Source organism: Cnephaeus nilssonii (assembly GCF_951640355.1).
Source record: "Cnephaeus nilssonii genome assembly, chromosome: 3".
NCBI classification, from domain to species: Eukaryota; Metazoa; Chordata; class Mammalia; order Chiroptera; family Vespertilionidae; genus Cnephaeus; species Cnephaeus nilssonii.
Window position 1 is genome coordinate 16,543,511 of NC_137074.1, and position 23,322 is coordinate 16,566,832.

A 23,322-nucleotide genomic window follows, 5' to 3' on the forward strand; every position below is an offset into this window, starting at 1 on the left:
AGCACTAGCCACATTTCAAATTATCAACAGACACATGTGCTAGTGGTTATGGTATTGGACAGTGTCAATATATAACATGCCCATCATTGCATACAGTTATATTAACACTTACCTAGACAGATCTCCCTACGTATAGCCAAGTCAACAATATCCACTCTCACACTCTAAGCATGCCACACTCTTAAATATGTGCAAACACAGAGGATCACCAGATATCTTAGATATTGTTTAATACAAAAAAACAAAGAACTGAGTTACAGTTTAAGCAAACTAGAAGAACCAGAGACAATACAGAGAAGAAAATATATTATCATTGGTATATTTATGGAGGTATGAGAAGATACTGTTTCTATGAAACTAGTATAGCCTGTTGTAAAAAAAAATCAATCAATCAATAGAACTGTTAAAAATGCAATGGCATAAATGAAAATGTCAATAGAAGTGTTAGAAGATAAAACTGGAGAAATTTCTCAGAAAGCAGAGCACACAAAAAAAGGGGGGGGATTCAAAAAATGGAAAAGAGGAGAGAAAAATCAGAAAATTAGAGGACAAGTTCACAAGTTCAACATTCAATATAAGAACTCCCCAAGAAACACAACAGAGAAAATGAGAGAAAATTATTTTAAAAACATTTAAAGTAATTTCCCAGAACAAAAATGACCTAATATCCAGTGTGATATCATGTCCCAGGTAATGTTTGAGAATGAACCACACCAAAGTCACACCATTGTGAAATCTTAAAACACTGGGACAAAGGCAAGGTTGAGAGTAAGGATGCAGAAGGGGGGTGGGGAGATGGTCACCTGAAAAGATAATCTGAATAGCTTTGGATTTTTCAACAGCACACTGGGAATAGAAAAGCAGTACCTTAAAGATTATGAAGAAAGTATTTCTCAACATATATGTCTATATTCAGCCAACCTATCAAATAAGTATGAGCGAAGAATAAGGACATTTTCACACTTTCACGGTAGGAAAATTTTTACATCACCTGCAGCCTCTCAGATAGCCACTTAGAAATTGTGCTTCACAGTGGTTAAACCAAGAAAGAGGAAGACAAGACCTTGGAGACAGGAACTCCACAGGGGAGACAAGTTGGAGAGAACCGCAAAACTCTGGTTAAGGGCACGTCTATGGTCACAGCCGTGTGGGGACGCTGAGGATAGCCTTTCTGGAGTAGGGCAGTTTAGCGTGCTTCAGGAAACGCCAGAATGCCTTATGTGTCTGGACACAGCAATAAGAGATTTATGCAAATGGCAAAACGTTTCAATTAGGAATATGTAGAAAACTAATCAAAAAAAATTTTAGGACAATTATTTAATCCAAGAAAAACACATTTGAGAATGAAAGTAATAATCTTATTGTATAAATCACTGCATTCTACAAGGCACAGCTATGAATAGTATATACTGTATTTTTCCATGTATAAGATGCCCCCCACTTTTCCAACCCGAAATTAAGAAATCAATATTTTAAACATTTTGCTAGTTTTCCTCTTAAGGCCTTCTTTTTTGGCATCTTAAAAAGTTTTTTTTTCCTGTTTTCTCCACTGTCTGATCACACACTCAGTGGAGGGAGGTCCAAATTGTCTCTCTACAGCTCTATTTCCCATGTTCTTTTGCATAGCTGATTGCATTCAGTTTGAATTTTGCAGAGTAAGACAATCGCTTACCGGTATTTATCTTTTTATTTTTTGACATCTTTATGGGCTCCGAACGCTCCGGTCTCTGTTGTATCTGTGCACTCTCCACCTCCACCTCCAATTACGGCATCAGCTGACGTCAGTAACAATAAGGCTCGTGATTGGAGGAAGCCTGTTTAACAAGGTATGGGCAGCTACGCACCCGCAAGACTCCCTCCTCGGCTGACTTCCGACTTCCATGTATAAGACGCCCCTCGATTTTCAGTCTAAAGATTTTAGAAAAAAATTGTGTCTTATACATGGAAAAATAGGGTACGTCATCATAGTAACACAATTGTGTCTTATACATGGAAAAATAGGGTACGTCATCATAGTAACACAACAATTTTTCTCTAACCTAAACTATAAAATAACTATACTAGAAAGATGGGAAGCAAAAAAGGATGCATGTGATGGGGTGTGATGTAAGTATGAGGACTAAAGAAAAATCATATTCCAAAATGGAATGACTGAAACCAAAAAATCAAGAATGAAAATTTCACCATATAAGAAATATCACATTTCTTTATTTTGTTTAAAACAATTGAGTTCTTAGAGCAGAAATTGCCTGGCAGGAAATTCCATTTCTGTCATTTCTGGACCGCCCTCCTCCCCTCTCATTTCCAGGTGATACAAAGGTTGGGGATGGGGATGTCTTCTGCATTCTAAAATATTGAAAGGAAGGCTGTGGTCTCCACCATGCCTACTGCCTTGTTCATTGTCCAGGCCACATGATCTGGTCCCTGTGGGAAACTGTACTCACAGCTAAACTTGAACAAGGGTCTCTGTCATCTCAATTCCTGAGACCATGGCTCCTCAACGTCCTGTAGGAATCTACTCAACTGAAAGGTAACAAGCACTTCCTTCTTTGGAAACCACCCAAACTCCCCACCTTCTGCTCATCTGAAGAAATTGATTGCCAATAGGCAGTTTTATTTCCACCTCCACCCTTCAAAAGCCCTCATCTATCTTTTTTTTATTTCTTTTTTATTTTGATAGACAACTGTTTAGTTTTTATTTCATAATCATAAACTTAACTCTGCAATCCAGCTAGACTGGGAAGGGGCAAGGAAATTATGGAACCCAATGAACCGTGGCAAGAGCACAAAGATTATAGAACACTAGAGGCCAGGTGCACAAATTTGTGCACTGGTGGGGTCCAGCTGACCTGTCCCAATTGGGATCAAACCAGTCGGGGGGAGCGGCCGAGGGCAGTTGGCCAGCAGGCCCCTCCCCCTGGTTGAACTCCCAGTTGAACTCCTGGTCAAGGGGACAATTTGCATATTAGCCTTTTATTATATAGGATTCCAAGCAAATCGGAGTGAAGGGGTGCTCTCCTGAGCTACAGAAAGAATGGTCTGGTGATTAAGATAAAAACAAAAGTCAAATTTATTAGAGTTGTCCACAGTCAGCAATGGTGATCTTCTTGCTGGTCTTGCCATTCCTGGACCCAAAGCGCTCCATGGCTGTCACAATATCCATGCCTTCTTTCACCTGGCCAAAGACCACATGCTTGCCATCCAACCACTCAGGCTTGGCAGCGCAGATGAAAAACTGGGAACCAGTTTGTGTTAGGCCCAGCATTTGCCATGGACAAGATGCCAGGACCTGTATGTTTCAGGATGAAGTTCTCATCCTCAAATTTCTCCCCATGGATGGACTTGCTGCCTGTGCCATTATGGCCTGTGAAGTCACTACCCTGGCACATAAATCCTGGAGTAATTCTGTGAAAGCAGGAACCTTTATAACCAAATCCTTTCTCCCCAGAGCTCAGAGCACTGAAGTTTTCTGCTGTCATTGGAACTTTGTCTGCAAACAGCTCGAAGGAGACACGGTCCAAGGGCACGCTGTCCAGGGAGATGTCGAAGAACACGGCGAGGTTCACCGTAGCTGGTCACGGGCGGCTCTGGAACCGCGGGGGCTGCAAAGCCAGCCCTCATCTTTCTTCTCCTCCACTCTGGGTGATGTGGCATAATCCCCACAATGGGCTCGTGTTCCAAAACAGAACCTACAGAAAGGAATGACGCTGTCCTCTGGTGATATCTGCTTTGCATTCAAGCAACCTAAAGCCCCTGGGGCAAAGAAACATAATGGCTTGGCTACTTTCTTGGAATGGAAAAGGGGAAAATACTTTTAGCAGAGAAAACCAAGTGCTTTTTTTTTTTTCATTATAGAGCAATAAAAATTAAAAAGCCTGCCTTCAATATAAAAACATATATACATATGTAGTATAAAGAAGCAGGTGTTTATATAATGACTAGAAGCCCGGTGCACGAAATTCGTGCATGGCAGGGGGTTGTCCCTCAGCCCAGCCTGTACCCTCTCCAATCTGGGACATCCCTCTCACAATCCAGGACTGCTGGCTCCCAACTGCTTGCCTGCCTGCCTTCCTGATTGCCCCTAACCGCTTCTGCCTGCCAGCCTGATCACCCCCTAACCACTCCGCTGCCAGCCTGGTTGATGCTTAACTGCTCCCCTGCCAGCCTGTTTGCCCCCAACTTCCCTCCTCTGCCAGCCTGGTCACCCCTAACTGCCCTCTCCTGCAGGATTGATCACCTCCAACTGCCCTCCTCTGCCGGCCTGGTCACCCCTAACTGCCCTCTCTTGCAGGGTTTATCACCTCCAACTGCCCTCCCTTGCAAGCCTGGTCCCTCTCAACTGCCCTCCCTTGCAGGCCGGGTGCCTCCCAACTGCCCTCCCCTGCTGGCCATCTTGTAGTGGCCATCTTGTGTCCACATGGGGGCAGGATCTTTGACCACATGGGGGCAGCTATATTGTGTGTTGCAGTGATGATCAATTTGTATATTACTCTTTTATTAGATAAGATATTTATAACATACACAGTTGAATGACTGCCTGTGTGAAAAGAAGACTTTTACTGTAAAAGCAGTAACTTTTATTACAACGACTTATCTCATCTAGTCTTCTACTATTGCCTTTGAGCCACATTCCAAACTCAGGAAAAAAACATGTTTATAAAACTGCAAAGGTCAAGGCCAGTAATGGAAATTGATTTTACATGCTCAGTGGAGTGTTTTTAAAACCATGGAACAGTCTAAGGAAAAAGAAATCTATTTAATTACTCGACAGTCTTTTGTAGTCCATTAAAAAGGCTCCACAATTGTCTACCTCTCCTGAACCAACTTAACATAAATCCCTCCCATTAAAGAAGCACTTCTTAGAAATTGTCCAGAATGGGCCCTGCTGAAGAGGTGAAAACTCCAGAGGATGAACTCAAACTGAGAATAATGATTCCTACATGAAGACAAGCTGCTTCCTTTAAATGTTTTTAATGAGCCAGAAATTTTCACTCAAAGCTCCTGTCCAATACCTGAGCAGCTAGTCCCTCTGAACTTGTATTTTCCTCTCTTCACTTTCTGTTTGATGAGATGATGGGGAAGAAATCAATAATAGACTGTACTTCAGGAGCAATTATGGTACATTTTGGGCTTTTTCTCTTTTTGAACTTCAGTCTATCATGGTCAACACTAAAAATCTTTTCCCCACATTTCAAAGCAAATTCATGATATGTAATATGAAATATGATTTTACTGTTATTAACAATTGATTGCTTTTTAAATTTTTATCTTTTTAGATGAGAACTAAAGAAGAAAAAGGTATATAAATTAGATTTATGGAGCTGCATATCTGAATGACTACTTGGTTACACAAGCAAGTGTGCTTATCTTGATAGGTCAGTGGTCAAATGAGTCTCCTAAGACAACTTTTCTCTGGCTAGGGGAAATCAAACTGCAAGTCTTTCTTAAGATTATTTCCTTCATTAGATCATTAATTCAATTGATTCTATTTAATTAAAGTTCCTGAATAAGGGCATAGTCAAGCACTAGTGTCTGGAATTTTAGTAGTCTTTTAATGAATTAATGAGGCATTAACTATACAGTATCTATTCTAGGATAGTGATTTGGAAACCATGAGAAATGATTTGTGCAATCACTGTTAGTTTAAACAAGTTATTTTTAAGATTGATTTATAGTGCTTACTAACAAGACTTCACTATAATTGCTATGTCAATGTAGGTACTCATCTAACGCCACTTCAACTTTCTTGTCTTACCTGAAATTTAGCTTTTTCCTGATTCCTTCCCTTGCAGCCCATTCCACGACAGCTTCTTCCTTCTACTAGTCCTCAGTCTGCAAGAGTTGCCATTTTTATTCTTCTGAACTGGGTTTTCCAGCCTTTAAAAAGTTAAAAAAAAAAACACACACACACAAAACACAAACTACCTTAATAATTTCCATTGCTGTCCTGGCCAGACTAGTTCAGTTTTCGTTAGAGCATTGTCCCAATATGTCAAGATTGTGTGTTCAATCTCCAGTCAGGCCATGTATAAGAATCAACCAATGAATGCATAAGTAAGTGAAATAACAAATTGACCTCAATAATAATAGTAATTTCCATTGTTTGTTTGAAATTCATGTTTTAGCTTATATTAGCTATACTCATCTCAACCAGTTATCCATGACCTTCCATAACATTTTGAATTATGAGGTTAGTTTTCTTCTTCATTTATGCTAAGCTAAGAAATGGGACCCCAAAACACACCCATGCCCTAATCCCTGGGACCTGTAAATGTTACCCTATTTGGAAAAGGATTTGGTGTGATTAAATTAAGGATTTTGAGATGAGGAGATTGCCCTGGATTATCTGTGTGGGCCCTAAATGCTGTGACATATGTCTTTATAAGAAAAAGGTGCTGGGGGGAGGTTTGACATATATATCAAGAAGAAGGCAACATGAAGACTAAACAGATTTGCAGATTCCAAACTTGAAAATTGAAGTGATCCCAAGGTAAGGAATGTCAGTAGCAATCAGAAGCTGAAAGAGAAAGAGAATTTATTCTCCCTTAGAACCTCTGAAGGGAGCACAGCCTTGTGGATACCTTGATTTCAGCCCAGTGCCACTGATTTTAGATTCTGGCCTCTGTAACTGAGAAAGAATAAATAATTCCTATTGTTTTAAACCACCAAGTGGGTGGTATTACAGAGCCATAGGGAACTAACATACTATCCTATTCTTTCCTTTCATTCTCTAAGACTTTATTATCTACTATAAAGCCAAGAAGTCATATAGAAAATCAGTAGTGGATTCATAAAAGCCTATACATCGTCTCAAGTACAAGGTAGTAACCAACATCTTTAAATATTACCAAAAGGTTGAGATAAAGATTTTAAAGTACCTGTTGGATTAGGGAATTATGAAGTCTTCAGTAATATGATGTAAGGGATGGTAGTCCATATCTAGTACGCAGTAGATTGAGTAGTGAATTGGAAGTCAGAAAGATAAAATCAATGACAGTCCCAATTTTCAAAAATCATGTTTGTACATAGAGAAATATAAGGCAATTATTTAGAGTGGAATATGAGACAAAGATAAATTTTTTATTCTTAAAGGGGAGACCTGAGGCTATTCATAAGAAAATAGCCAGTAGAGGGAAAAGACTGAACACATAAGAGGAGAGAAATTTGATAAAATGAGGTATATAAAAGGCTAAGCACAAACTAGCTGTTATGTTAAAAATCAGCTATGAACAGATAGATACCACTTCCTCAGAGATGGGAATGAAGAAAGTAAAAATGGGTATAAAAGCAACCAATTTTACATATGGCAGATTGTATTTTCTATCCATATGCTCTTCAGTAATGTAACTGTACCACTCCTCCATCAAAAGATGGAGTCTTTCTCTTACCCTTGAATGTAGGTTTTTCTTAGTGATTTTCTTGACCAATAGAATGCAGTAGAATTGACATATTGGGACTTCCATGGCTTATGACCCAGATTTGGAATGCTTGCTTTTGGGCCTCTCCCTTTCAGACCCAGCCACCATGGAGGCACATAGAGAGGCTGGCCCCATGTAGGTACTCTGGTTGACAGCCCCACCCCAGCTCCTAGCTTACAGCTAACAGCAATTGCCAGCCATGTGGGAATGACATCTTGAGTATTCAACTCAAATCTTCAATTGTCTATAGGTCAAACTGACTGTAGGTTAAGCTGCAATCACACGAGAGACCCAAAATGAGAACGGCCCAGCTGTGCCTGTCAATCCACAAAATCTTAAGAGAAGAATAATTTTTGTTTTAAGCCACTGAATCTTGGAATGTTTTGTTACCCAGCCAAGGCTAATCAGAATATGGAAGAATGGAGAGTTAAAAGAGTGCATGCTTTATTTTCTCTTAGTTGAATAAAATGCTAAATGATTTGGAATAGCAAACATGAGGAATGAACAGATAAGTGATCAGGAACATGTATAAAAATAGTTAAACATATTGAGGGCCCAGTTCATGTCATGGACCCCTTAAACTGTGATGGCACCAATCTCCTTTATAATTTTTCTCTAGTAGGGCTCAGAAGATTAATATAGGTTTGAGGTTTGGCAGTACAAAGACACAGAAAAACAAGGGGCCAAAGAGCAGAGGATGGTGATGATTTACTGCTTTGACCATTGAGAAAGTGGTCAAAGCAGTAAATCAGTGCCTAGGAGCAGGGCTGAATGATGTTTAAGCTACAGAGCTTTAGAGCACCACAAAAATGTTTTAATTTTCTTTTAGAAACAGAAGAAAAATAAACTTTAAGGCAAAGAAAAGGTTAAATATATATGTAAATATAGTTATCTTTATATAAGTGCAGTTGTAAAATATAACTTAATTTTTTATTGAGCAAGAAGACAATGGAGGCAAAAATGTTTAGGGCTCATGAAAATCATTATGTGGTCCTACCTAGGAGGGGCAGACAATATTTTAAAAAAAAGGGAGATATTAAGGGCCAGAGATCTTGATAAAACTATTATAAATTTGCAATCAAATTAAGGGAGCAAGGATCCTAGAAGGATAAGAGATCATAATGAGGAAGTGGAATGTGAGAGTTTTAAGTTTTTGGAAAAGGAGAAGGGTCTCATAGGTGATGAGAAGTTCTGAGATATGCTAAAGAGAGGTCTTAAGGGAGGTGGCTATCTGAGCAAAGGAGATCAAAGACAGTAGTGGGTAGAAAGTTGAGAAGGTCCTTTACACTGAAGTGATTCTCCCATAGTGGCAAGAGTTAGAAAGACTAGGATTATATATGGACCAAAGATTTGTGTCTAAAACTAAACACATAAAAATTGAAGTAATAGATGAAAATTTTTTTCTTAGTTGACATTTACTGACAAAATTCACATTAAGTGGAATTTTGAGAAGCTCCTTAATCAAGTTTTACAAAAATGAAATATATTTTAAGTGTTTCTTTTCTACCAAAATTAAGGTTAATTTCTTTTAATTGAAATATAATTGACATATTGTAAGGACAGGAAAAAGGCCTTTCTTTTTCTTTGCTGTGGCCTTCCACAATTTATGAAAAGGCCACCTGGTAATTAAACCCCAAGATTGTTAGCTCCTCTGGTTCAATCAGCCTCTCTGTTCAAACTGAGGGACAAGATAGACTACTCTCAAGGCTACATTCTTACATCCACCTCCTCCCTGCTATTTTCAGAACTCAGGGATAATTCACAACAAAGAGTCTATAGTTAGTATAAAGTTCCCTTCCCTACTACCCCTTCAAACAAGCCTCTTTTGAACTCTTCATAACTTTTGCTCTAAGCATGTTTTACAGGCTTGGGAAAATACTGATAAGACACCTCCCTAGGGCATCCTCAAGACTGTCTCCTGAAAAACAAACAACTCAACTTCAGCACCCAATACTCCTCCCTAGAAACAGCAGTCAAGACTCTTTAAAAAGGGAATCCGCTTTTTGTTTCTTGCCCTGTATTGATTAGCAGTACTTAGCCCTTTCCCTTTGTGGAAAGGACAGTAAACTTCCTCTCTGCATCTCTTCTTATAGTTGTGAATTCTTTCACAGTCCCCGTCACCGGTCAAACCCTAACACATATAACATTATTATAATTTATGGTATAAAACATAATAATTCAATATTTATATATGTTGCAAAATGATCACCACAAGTCCAGTTAATGTCCATCACTATACATAGTTACAAATTCTTTTCTTGTGATTCAAACTTTTAAGATCTACTCTCTTAGTAATTTTCAAATATGCAATACAGTATTATTAACTACTAGAGGCCCGGTGCATGGATTCATGCACTGGTGGGGTCCCTTGGCCTGGCCTGCAGGGATTGGGACAAAACTGGCTCTCTGACATCCCCCAAGGGGTCCCGGATTGCGAGAGGGCGCAGGCCAGGCCGAGGGAACCCACTGGTGCACCATTGGGGATGAGGAGGGACCGCGGGAGGGCTCCAGGGCTCTGTCTGGTCCGTCTCACCCAGTCCCGATTGGCCAGACCCCAGGAGCAAGCTAACCTACTGGTTGGAGCATTTGCCTCCTGGTGGTCAGTGTGCATCATAGCGACTGGTCAAACGGTCGAACTAATGGTAGGACACTTAGCATATTAGGCTTTTATTATATAGGATAGTCACCATGGAGTACAGAAGTTGTTTAAATCATCTCAAAATAGGGGAAGTATTGGTATAATATAAAATAGAGATAGCAAAATGGAAAGATTGATCAACGAAACAATATCTAAATAAAATTGTTCTACACAAGAAACACCAAAACCAAATAGTGATTCAACAAACTAGGAAAAAATATATTGCACCTCACATTTCTGTAAAGGTCTATTTTCCTTATTATATAAAGACCTGCAATAAAATCAGGAAATAGGTTAGGGTTCTGCTGTGAATTCTAACATGTGACACACCACACCACCAAGCAGTTCTCTGACATCTGCTGTGTGTTCCATAGTCCAACTAATTCTGACATTATCTACTCAGATAGAGCATCAAATTCCACAGGTTAAGGGCTCAGTCCCACAAAACAGCCCTCAACTTCAGATGCCAATCACAAGCTTAGCTTTTATTCATGCTTCTGACCAAAAAGCTATAAAATCAGGTTCCCACAACCTCCTTCTTGGGTTCAATTAATTTGCTACAGCAGCTCACAGAACTTGGAAAACCTGTTTACTCACTAGATTATGGGTTTATTACAAAGGATATTAAAGGATACAATTAGCATCCAGATGAAGAGATACATAGGGCAAAGGAGCTTTTTCTGTCTTTGTGGAGTTTGTGGTCCAGCACTGTGGCACCGGGAAGAGTTCTGGTTCAGCAACCCAGAAATTCTTCAAACCTTGTTCTTTTGGGTTTTTAATGGAGGCTTCCATAGGCATAATTGATTAAATCATTGGTAAGTGCTGATTGATTCTATCTCCAGTCCTTTTCCTTGGCCCTCCCTGGAGGCCTGGAGGGGGTGAAACGGAAAGTGTTTGGTTCTCCAGGCAACCAGCCTCCAATCTTAAGTGCCAAAAGTCTCCATTAACATAATAAAAACACATATGTTGCTCTTATCGCTTAGGAAATTCCAAAGGTTTTAGGAGCTCAGTGACAAAAACAGGAACCAAGACCAAAGTATATATTTCTTATTATAAATCACATATCACAATAAGCAAAGGAGATGGCTAAGAATTCACAGAAAAGGGAATACAGTGTTAAACATTTGAAAAGATGAGCATCCTCACTCAAAGTAGGAAAATCACAAATTAAAACTTTTATGAAACGTTTTTTAATTATCAAATTGGCAAAGGTGAAAGAAATGAATAAAATATGGTGTTGGCAAGGATAATTGGAAACTGACTCAAACATTGCTGATGGGTGTAAATAAGCACACAGCCTACCAAGAGCAATTTTGTCAATATCTACTACAATGTAAAAAATGTAAGTATCTTTTGACCCAGCAATCTCACTTCTAAGAACTGATGCCACAAATAACTTGCAAATATAAAGGATGACATAGATAAAATGTTATTTTAGGCAGCCTTATTTACAATGGCAGAGACTTTTTTTAAAAAAGAAAAATTTGAGCCTCGTCAGTGTGGCTCAATTGGTTGAACGTCATCCTATGCACCAGGAGGTCACCTGTTTGATTCTCAGTCAGGGCACATGCCCGGGTTGCGGGCTCAATCCCCAGTAGGAGACATGCAGGAGGTAGGTGATCAAAGATTCTCTCTCATCATTGATGTTCCTATCTCTCTGTCCATCTCCCTTCCTCTTTCTGAAATCAATAAAAACATATTTTAAAAATAGGAAGATTTGTATGTACTGATAAGAAAAATTATTCTAAGTATTTTGTTAAGCAAAAAGAAAAAAAGAAAGGATTCAGAATAGTGTATAGAATATTCTACCATTTGTGTATATGAATAAATTATATGCTCATGATTATATTTGCATAAGATATCTCCGGAAAAAATTCTAAAAAATGGTGATTATAGTTGTTTCCAGAAAGAGGTACTGAGAGACTGGAAGACATGGGGGATCATTTTCAATTCACATTCTTCTTGTCATCATCCTCAGTGATAGTGAAAGTGACCAGGTTAGTTAAGGCAGAGTTGTGGGTGTTAGAGTTGGGTATCATACAACTCAAAGAAAGAGATTTTTTTGATATGATTGAAAAGTCAAGGCTTGGAAGTGACAATGAAGGTCTAAGTGAATGTCATCTCCTGGCCAAGAGATACAGATGAAGAAAGAATGGTGGGCATCTTCTAAAAAAAGCTGCCTGAGAAGTAATGATGTCAAGGAAAAGCCAAGTTTACATTGAGACAAGAACATAATGAGTTCTGAAAAGAGGCTGAGAATGCTGTAGAGATTAGAATTAGAGCAGTTTTTTGTGTTTTTGTTTTGTTTTGTTTTATATTTTTTTACTGATTTTTAGAGAGAGAGGAAGGGAGGTGGATAGAGAAATAGAAACATCGATGAGAGGAAGATCATCGACAGACTGCCTCCTGCAAGACCCCTACAGGGATTGAGCCTGCAACCCGGGCAAGTGCCCTGACCAGAAATCAAACCGTGACCTCCTAGTTCATATGTTGATGCTCAACCACTGAGCCACACTGGCAGGACACCACAAAACTTTTGCTGAGACTTCCAGGACAGAGACACTCTTTTCTGGTGTGCTTTCATGTGAGAAGTCATAAGATCTGGAGCTGCTGGCTATTTTTACCATAACAAGAAAAGATGATGTCTAAGAATGTGCCAGAAGCTATAGGTCAGAGATCCTGGGAGACAGAAACTGGGCCCTGATGGCATCACAAGTCCCTGAGCACAACTTTCAGTTCCATGATCAAATAACCCCCCTTTTTACCTTAGCCAATGTGGTTTCTTTCTGTCCAAAACAAGAAGGGACTCAGGTATTACTGAACATTTTATTAAAAAGATAATACATCAAGATTGAAGAACATAATTGATATAATATTTTAATTATTCAATTTGTGCCAAGCAATTACTTTTGTAGTTTTCATATTACCTCAGAAAATACAACTAGAAAGGAACTTCCTCAACCAGATAAAAAGCATGTATGAAAATGCTATAGCTAGAAGCTCTGATCAAAATGGTAGCATAGGTAAATATGCTACTTGCATCCTCCCACAACCACATCAAAACTACAATTAAACTACAGAATAACCATCACTCATAACTTCCTGAAGTCTAGCTGAACAGAAGTCCTATAACTAAGGAGATACAGAAGAAGCTTCATACACCAGGAGGGGCAAAGATGTAGAATGGGCTAGTCCCACACCTACATGTGGTAGATAAAATTCAGGAGGGATATATCAGCTGGGAGGGGCCCCCTGAGGAGTGAGGGGGTCCCAGACCCCCCACTAGGCCCTCAGCCCAGGGTTCCATTGCCAGGAAGAGAATAATTTCTGTCTATAAAAACCAGCGAGGATTGTGACTGAGTGAGAAGGGCTGGTGGAGTCTCAGAACTTCCTCTTAAAGGGCCCATGCACAGACTTACTTGAACTCACTGGCTCTGAGGTCCAGTGCAGGGGCAGCAGGTCAGAAGGTGCCAGGAATATATGGGAAGGAGCAGAATTGTTTGGCTTTGGGGTGAGACTTGAAGGGCAGCTTTCTCCCAAACAGAGTGATGGCAAAGGCCATTGTTCCTTTGCTAAGCCCTCCCCACACAGAGCCAGCAGGTGTGCCCCATATCTAAGTCTTCCATCAACCTGGCTCACACTGTTTGCCCCATCCTGGTGACAAAAACTATAACAACAACAACAACAACAACAACAACAACAACAACAACAAACTCCAATATGTCCCAAATGAAAGGACAGAGCAAAACTCCAGAAAAAGAACTAAATAAAATGGAGTCAAACAATCTACCAGATGCAGAGTTCAAAACACTGGTTATAAGGATGGTCAATGAACTTTGGGGAAGAACAGATGAACTCAGTGAGAACTTCAACAAAGAGACAGGAAACATAAAAATGAAGATAGGAAACAGAATCTTTGCAGGCCAGAAGGGAGTGACACAAAATATTCAAAGTGATGAAAAACAAGGACCTATAACCAAGATTACTCTACCCAGCAGAGCTATCATTTGGAATTGAAGGACAGATAGAAATAAAAATTTCTTTTATTTCCCAGACAAGAAAAAGCTGAAGGAGTTCATCAACAAACCAGTATTACAAGAAATGTTAAAGGGTATTCTTTAAGAAGAAGAACAAAAAAAGATTAAAAAAATATGAATAATAAAATGACAATAAATATCAATAAATATATATCTGTCAACAGTAAGTTTAAAAAGCAAATGGATTAATGCTCCAATTAAAAGACATATGATGGCTGAGTGGATAACAAAACAAGACCCTCACATATGCTGTCTACAAGAGAGTCACTTCAGCTCCAAAGACGCATGGAAAAGATATTGCATAAAAATGGGAAAAAAAAAAGCTGGGGTACCAATACTTATACCAGACAAAACAGACTTTGCATGCATATTAGCATAACCAATGGATATAGACACTGGGGCGGTGTGGGCTTGCTGGGGGTGGGAATGGCTGGGGGGGAGGAGGTCAAGTGGGGGAAAAAGGAGACATATGTAAAACTTTAGTTTAGACAATAAATAATTTTTTTAAAAAAAGGCTATAATAAGAGATCACAAAGGAACCAGCAATTCTACTTCTGGGTATTTATCTGAAGAAATCAAAAACACTAAATCAAAAAGATATATGCATCCAAATGTTCATTGCAGCATTATTTACAATAGCCAAGATATGGAAGCAACCTAAATGTCCATCAATAGGTGAATGGATAAAGAAGAAGTGGTACCTACATACCATGAAATATGACTTAGTGATTAAAAAAAAATGAAATCTTGCCATTTACAACAACATAAAGGACATAGAAGGTATTATGCTGAGTGAAATAAGTTAGAGAGAGAAAGACAAATACCGTATCACAAATTTAGCTATGACAGAATGCGGTACCCCTACCTTATTCTGCCCCAGGCAGGTCCCAAATGGCAGATCCTCCTTATAGAGCTCCACTCTTATGTCCAGTTTAAGAGAGATAAAATCTCTCCTCTGAAGATAATACTCTTGGATTCATGAACTTTTGACATTTTCTTCCTCTTCTGTTCACTTTATTGCAGAACATACCATCAGTCCAAAAGACCCACTAATCTTGACTAGTGTGTGTGAGGACATTTCGAAATATAAGCTTCATACATAGAGTTAAAGAAAATTCCAGGTGTAGTCTCATAGTATACAAATACCTTAGCCTAGGTCTAAAAAATTAGATTTAAAACTTGCAGCCATCTTGACCATTGTTCAAGCCAGAATTTAAGCTCCCTTCTTCAAACCCTTCATACCTATAGACACAGGCTCTGACCCAAATCTGTTCCCTTTAGTTTTAAGTAGACGTTATACTATTAATGACCACCTGAATTGCCAATTTGGTTTGTGTCCCTTAAATGTTGCCCTTGGGAAACCTTGACCAGTTTGTCCTAATCCCTTTTTAGCTGAGCCTCCAACACCAATATGCAACTCTGTAATTCTGCATTCTTTCCTTATCTGTTTTTTTTTTAATAGTTCTTTTCATGGTTCTTCCTATTGTTGAACTTTCCTAAGGCTGTTAATTCACATTGTATTCTCTTAAGTTTCCCTCCAAACCCTTAAACTTTATATTTCATAGATTTATTAACTCAGGCCCCAACCTTAACCCACAGACCCTTTACTCTTAGAGAGATGTGTGAATTTTGTTAACTTCCAATAGTCCACTCTGAATCTGGAAATACGTTAGCTATTTTTACCCAAATTCAGACATTTTTGAAATAGTGTACAATAAATCTCATCTTACCTTTGTTGTTAGCATAATCAGTGTGTCTAGTCTATTGTACTTGGGGGTGGCTGGGCAACACAAAAAATGTCTTTACTTTATAGCGTGTCATAGATGGCAGTAAGGTGGAGAAATATGTACAATGATAATCTGTAGAGAACTGTATAAAATAAAAACAATACCAACCATGAATTTTTTAAAAAAGCTAAAATTGTTAATACTATCATGTTGATCCCCTAAGCTCTTTGAGAATGGATATTTGATATACTTGAACTGCTGCTGGCGTCTGCATTTATTAATGTACACTAAGTTTTTCAAGGTAATTCTGGCAATATTTCAGTGTATTTGGAATTCGTAGAAATTACTTCATTAAAAAAGAATACAAGCTGACATCTGTGAAGCTAACTCACACTCAAGTAAAAACAAAGGCAGCTGCCACCTGGCTGCAGCAGTACTTTCATTTGACACTTTCAAATACTTGGCTTAAAATGAAGTAGTGTGCTGGCCAACAAAAAGAAAAGAGCGTGGAAAGCCGTGGGGCAATGAAATTGGGTAAGAGCATGACACTTTCAGTTCAACTCTTTTCTTTTATAACCTAAGATTATAAAAGCAACAAGCTATAAAACTATACTAAACCATTTACCACTGAATTCTGCATGATTCTCCATGTCATAATCTTCCTTTCCTTAAGAAAAAATTGTCAGTTCTATATTTCAGCTCAATAACCTACAATGCCAATGTAAATCTATTTAGTGGATTAATACATTTTACTTTTCATGTTCATATTATGCTCTTAATATAGTATTAGTTTTTCAGCAAATGTCTTAATGTCTACACGTGATGTCTCCCTTTTCTCAAATTCAGTTCACTTCACATTCAGCAGAAGGGAAAATCAGGGATTCCAAGTGTGAGAAGAATACCATGCACTGTTGCTGACTCTGAAATGTAAGGTCCCATAAGCAAATCCCAGGGAGAGGGCTCTGGGGCTAAGGACAGCCCCTTGTTGACAGCCAGCAAGGAAACAGGGACCTCAGTCCTACAAAAATCAGGCACAGGATTTTGCCAAAAACCCGAGAAAACAGCCAAGCCAACCCAAATTCTGACCTACAGAATTGTGGGATAATAAATTTGTATTGTTTTAAGCTGCTTAATTTGTGACAATTTCTGGTCATTTTTTTATGTAGCAATAGAAAACTAATGTAGATCATGACACCGGATTGAAATGAGAGGAGAGTGTAATAGGAGACTATGACAGGAAGTGAAGAGGATGGATTGGAAGAAGGTAAATGAGGTGGCAACTACTGCGTGGCCTTGCAGAACATCATATGGCCATTTGAGTGGGCCAAAAACAGTTGGAAATCAAAAGACGAGTCAAAAAGATTTGCTCATCGATGGCCTGTTGGGTGTTGGCAAAGAGAGGAAGGAGCTTGTTGATTCCAAAATCATTGGCCTGAGCCAAGGGTAGAAGAGTTGTACTGAGATGAGATAACAAACAATTAAGGAGGAGTACTAGTACATGTCGTGCAGGTTGAGAGGCGGGGGCAAACAAGGGTTCATCTTGGGACATGTTATGAATGAAATGCCTATCAGACATCTAAGTGAAGTTGTGTATTAAGCTGTTAGATGCACAAGTCTGGGGTTCAGAGAATTATCTGGAGCTGGAACTATTAATTAGGAAGTCCGCTCACATCAAGTGTTCAAAGGCAGAAGATGATTAGTTCAAACCCTGAGGAAATGAGTGTGAAGAGAGAAGACCAGTGCTTTGTGGCTTACTCCTTTTTGAAAGTTTCTCTTAGATTGTTTATTTTTCTGATTTGTAAATACAAATATATGAAGGATCTCATTAACCAAATATTTTTAAAATATTTATTTATGACCTTAATGAGTTACCTGTCTTAAAAATAACAAAATTGAATGAAATCCATGCTATCACCGAAATCCAAAATAAAGAGTTATCACTAATGTAAGGTCTTCCAAATTAAACACAGATCATATAGTTGAAAAAGCCCATTGAAATTTGCATAAGTTATGCACCCATATCAAAAGACTAATGAATTCTATTCTTCCAATAGTAGTTGCTCTGAGATATTTTAACATCCTAGAATTATACATATATATGTATATATAACATTTATGCTGAACATCTGATGGAGTATTATTCTTCCAATTCACCTTGGTTCCTCGACACTATGAAAATTCACTATTTATATGTCTGCAATCTAAAACAAAGGCAAAACAAAACAGAAAAATACGAACACAAGAACTTTGTCCTACTCTGTTTCCTTCCACACACACTGCCCCATTGTGTTTCATTTGTTGCTACTGATATGAGCCATAGCTAGTTTATTATTCTTACCAACTTTCCGTCTGAAAAGAAAGAAGTACTTGTGACTGTTTGACGCTAGTTAAAAAAAAACAAAACTAAGAAAAACCCACCTCTCTGTCATAAATCTCTCTATATATATGCTTTTGTATCACACAAAAAAGTAAGAGTTGTTGACACCTTCCTACCAGGTGGAGAAAAACTTGACCTGCTGCAATCATCTGCTTAAAGTGAGTACTCCTATAAACACAATGACAAACTATTTTTGCCAACCACATCACAAATAATTATTAATGTGGTAACTTTAGCTCCATGTTTTGAGTTTCTCTTGGGCCAGGTGTGGGGTGGGAACATGCTCTTTATGGCAACACTTCTTTGGATCATCTGCTGACAAAGGAGATTTTTTAAACCTTATCCATAATCACCCTAATTAGGCCATCCAGTGTCAAAACTTGCTGTGTGAATTTGATTAATTCTAGCCATCTCTGTGGTGCAACTGACATTGCCCACATAAAAAGGAGTGACTCTGCCTTCGAAGCAATGTCCTTATGCTTATGTCCTCTCCCCCTCTACCTGCTTGTATTGAAAAAGTTCTAAGGAAGGTTTGCAATGCTGCACTCACAACTTTAGGAAACTTCCTTTCAGATGAAAGAAAGTTTTTTATATAACTACTAGAGGCCTGGTGCACAAAATTCATGCACGGGTAGGGTCTTTAGGCCTGGCCGGTGATCAGGGCTAATCTGTGGGGCAACTGGTGGGACAATCTGGGGACCCCTGCTGGCACCCGCCTTGGCCAGCCTGGAGCCTGCGGGCTGGGGGCAGCTCCTTTGTGTGAACGTCTGCCCCCTGGTGGTTAGTGCACGTCATAGCAACCGCTCGTTCCACCGTTCGTTCTGCTGTTCGGTCGATTTGCATATTAGGCTTTTATTATATAGGACAACACTATTGCCTTTCTATTTTTTTGTGGCACTTAATTTATAATACAACTTACAATATGCAAGTCGTTCACATCTCTACCTTCCAAAGATTGTGAGCAATATTTGATCATTGTTTGATCCTAATAGATGCACTGTTCTCAATGCTGTAGCACAAATATTTGACATGGTTATGCAGAAGAGGGTCCCTGAAAACTGACATATAGTCCTATCTCCCCATCCCCACCCTTCCCACCACCACACACCTGAAGAAAAGTAAAAAAACAAGGGGACTTGTTTTCTTAATGAAAGCATGCTTTATGTTGTTCACTAGGGGATTTATATATTTAAACCTACTTATTTTGTGCCTCTGAGGAAATACTATAGCATGAAGGTTGTTGTGATGGTTAATTTTATGTGTCAACTTGGGCTAGAGCATGGTGTCCAGTTGTTTGGTCAAACACTAGACTAGATGTTGCAGTAATGGGTATTTTGTAGATGTGATTGACATTTATAATCAACTAGAGGCCTAGTGCATGAAATTTGTGCATGGGGGGCGGGGTTGACACTCAGCCCAGCCTGCACCCTCTCCAATCTGGGACCCCTCAAGGAATGTCCGACTGCCCTCTCACAATCCAGGACTACTAGCTCCCAACCACTTGCCTGCCTGCCAGCCTGATTACCCCTTAACCACTCCCCTGCCAGCCTGATTGACGCCTAACTGCTCCCCTGCTGGCCCAATTGACCCTAACTGCCCTCCCCTGCTGGCCTGGTCGCCCCTAACTGCCCTCTCCTGCTGGCCTGGTCACCCCTAACTGCCCTCCTCTGCCGGCCTGGTTGTCCCAACTGCCCTCCCCTGCAGGCCTGGTCCCCCCCAACTGCCCTCCTCTGCTGACCTTATCAGCCCCAACTGCCCTCCACTGCAGGCCTGGTCACCCTAACTGCCCTCCCTTGCAGGCCTGGTCATCTCCAACTGCCCTCCTCTGCCAGCCTGGTCACCCCCAACTGCCCTCCTCTGCCAGTCTGGTCACCCTAACTGCCCTCCCTTGCAGGCCTGGTCATCTCCAACTGCCCTCCTCTGCCAGCCTGGTCACCCCTAACTGCCCTCCCCTGCCAGCCTGGTCCCCCCCCCCCAACTGCCCTCTCCTGCAGGCCTGGTCCCTCCCAATTGCCCTCCCCTGCTGGTCATCTTGTGGCGGCCATCTTTGACCACATGGGAGCAGCCTCTTGTGTATTGGAGTGATGGTCAATTTGCATATTACTCTTTTATTAGATAGGATAGGCTTTATATAAAGGAGATTACCCTCATTAATGAGGGTAGGCTTCAATCTGTCGAAGGCCTTAAAAGCAAAAACTGAGGTTTTCTGGAGTAGAATGAATATTACTTCATTAAGATAGTAAGCAAAATCCTGCCTATGGATTTTGGACTCAAGACTGCAACTTCAACTCTTGCCTGGGTTTTCAGCCTGCCAGCCTGCCCTACAGATTTTGGACTTGCCAGGTCCCATAATTTCATGAGCCAATTCCTTAAAATAAAACTCTCTCTCCATATATGCATCCTATTGGTTTTGTTTCTCTGGAGAGCCCTAACAGTTATATTTCAAAACAGTTCTTTCTGTTATAATATTTGTGAAACTTTTGCTAATTGAATACAATTCTATTCCCAATTTCGTTACATGGAATATGGGTAGGGATTAGTACACTACTTGCTAATAGAATTCAGTTTCTCTGCTGGTTTGGAGTACAAGAAAGTAATATCAAAGGAACTCTACAACAGTGGTACCTCTCCTAATCAGCAGGGACATTTTATACCCGGTTTTAATATGAAGCTCTACTTGAGTGTTCAGCCCATCTATACATTTTCCCAATCTAGTTCACACAAATGATCAAATCCTAACCAACTACCAACAAAAAATCTGAGAAGTTGGATCAACACATTTTCAGAAAAACATGGGACATGTTTGGGGTACAGTTGGAGCAGGAAGGAGTTTCACCGGTTAATACAACTTAAAATAGGAAGTTAGTGTGCCCAATTTCCATTGCCTCATTCATCAAGAGAGTTTGTGTTTTGACTTTTGGAAGTCATTTCATTGCATGATGTAATGGAGAAAATAATGAAGATTTCAAATTTTCTTTATGCTTTTTTTTTTTTAACCACTGCCAGTTTATGGGTATTTAAGAAATTAAAACAAAGAAAATAGATTCAATTTATTTTCACTTAGACAATTGGTTAAGTTCTAGAAAACTTTGAAGAAATATAGTGTAATGTTTTTAGAATGAAAAGGTTTCAAATCCCACCGTCCCCAAAGGCTGCACACTTTTCCCTGATGTTACATAACAGAACTCTGTCCAGATTCCAACTTGACATGTGGATGAAGAAGATGGTACCTGAGATTATTGTTTTTAATATTGAACTTCTCTAAACTTAAAGGAATGACAGATTTTAAAGAGTTATAGAAAGCTATTCTTAGTTTTGGAGATGGTGCGTGACTCGTGACTTTGGGATACAACCACAAGATGTGTGTGATTGTAAAGCCCCTGCCCTATTTAAGGTGGCTCATTTTCTAAAGAAATCACTTATGCTAAAAAGCAAACTAGACCTATTAACACAGGATCTTGGTGAACATTTAGAAGGAATCAGCTGTGAAAGGAAAAGTACATATTATTATGTAATTGTTTGTATCAAATCTGCTTCTCTCTTCCAGCTTCCTAAAGAGGAGGGTCCGGCCTTGATAGAACAATTCTTTGGGGCTTTTGTGATTCCGACTCAGAAGGAAAGCGAGCTGGGGGAAAAGATCTGAAGCACTCAGCCAGGGCTAGAGAACTGGCCACATTTTGAAAGCACACAAGCAGTGACCTTGTGTGAGAACAGTGGAGGAGAAAAAAGAGAAGTGTTTAAGATGTGTTGTTATTTATCTGCTTCACAGTGTTCAGGACGAGAACCTTAAAAAGTTATTTTGTAATTAGATTTCAGGTACTTGCCTATATTTTTTTTTGTGGGGGGTTGGGGGGGCATGGTATTGCTCTAAGTCTGGACCACGTGGGTCACAGATTTCTAAACTTTACACAAAATAGCAATCTTGAGCTATAGGAATTTCAGAACAAATTTTGAGTAATATTTATGGCTTCCTAGGTATTTTATGACATTGGAGCGATAAAAAGCTTCATCAGTAAAATAACCTCAATCAGATTGTTATGAGTTTAGAATGAAAACACCCTCACATCTCCTAGTATATTCCAGGGTATAAATATCAGTACTCTCTTTAAATTGACCAGTCCAGTACCCCTAGGTACTACAGTATACTTTTTAAAATATACATATATATATATATATATATATATATATATATATATATATGTGTGTGTGTGTGTATATATATATATATATATATATATATATATATATATTTCTTTATTGATTTCAGAGAGGAAGGGAGAGGGATAGATAGAAACATCAATGATGAGAGAGAACCATTGATTGGCTGACTCATGCACGCCCCCTACTGGGGATCGAGCCCACAACCCAGGCATGTTTGCGGGAATCGAACCTGGGATCCTTCAGTCTGCAAGCTGATGCTCTATCCACTGAGCCAAACCGGCTAGGGCTAGAGTATACTTTAAAAAAAATAAAGTTTATTGTACTGGTCTTGGGATTGCCTATTTATGTTTGCTTAAAAAATATTGTTTTGAATTGCTAATAGGCTATAATCACTAATATTGGTATTAAAAAATTTAAAAATTCATAAAAACTGGGTTGAAAACATGCTCTGAAGCCTCCTGTGTCTTGAGGAACCTGGTCAATGTATAACTTGAACAATCAGTTCTTGAGTAATTTACATGTTTTAGTCAGAAAGAGTGAAAACTGGCTTTCTTTTAATAGTAATTTTTAGAAAGTAGAAATACCTTGCATTTGGAGGGGGCCTGTTCGACAGACCAAAGTTCTTCCACAAAACGAATACCATGCTGCCAATTCAATATACAAGGTTGAAAAGATGTTCCTCCTTTTCTTCAACAAGTTACCGTACCTTTTTCCACATTTGTGCTTGCTCAGAGATTAAGCTTTGCCTCTGGGAAGTCCTTGAGTGGAAGCCTCTTGTTAGCCAAAAGCCTGGACTCGCAAGGATCCATTCTTTCCGTCAACATCCCAGCAGCCCCTCCTTTATGCAAGACACTGGGCTCAGGGCCAGGCCGGGAGGGACACACCGGTCAGCAAGAGGTAGTCCCTGCTCCGAGGGGGCCACCTGTCCAGCCAGGGGAGGGCCCAGCTGACCTAAAACAGAGCA

At 39.5% G+C, this 23,322-nt stretch overlaps 1 pseudogene across 1 annotated transcript; it reads right to left on the reverse strand.

Moving 5' to 3' along the window:
* Positions 1-2,838: 2,838 nt before the first annotated feature.
* LOC307097056 (peptidyl-prolyl cis-trans isomerase A-like) lies at positions 2,839-23,140 on the reverse strand (annotated as a pseudogene). Its single transcript, XR_013815240.1, has 3 exons — positions 22,943-23,140; positions 5,756-5,877; positions 2,839-3,689 (listed from the first exon to the last, which is right to left on the reverse strand). The product of XR_013815240.1 is annotated as a peptidyl-prolyl cis-trans isomerase A-like (transcript).
* Positions 23,141-23,322: the final 182 nt, after the last annotated feature.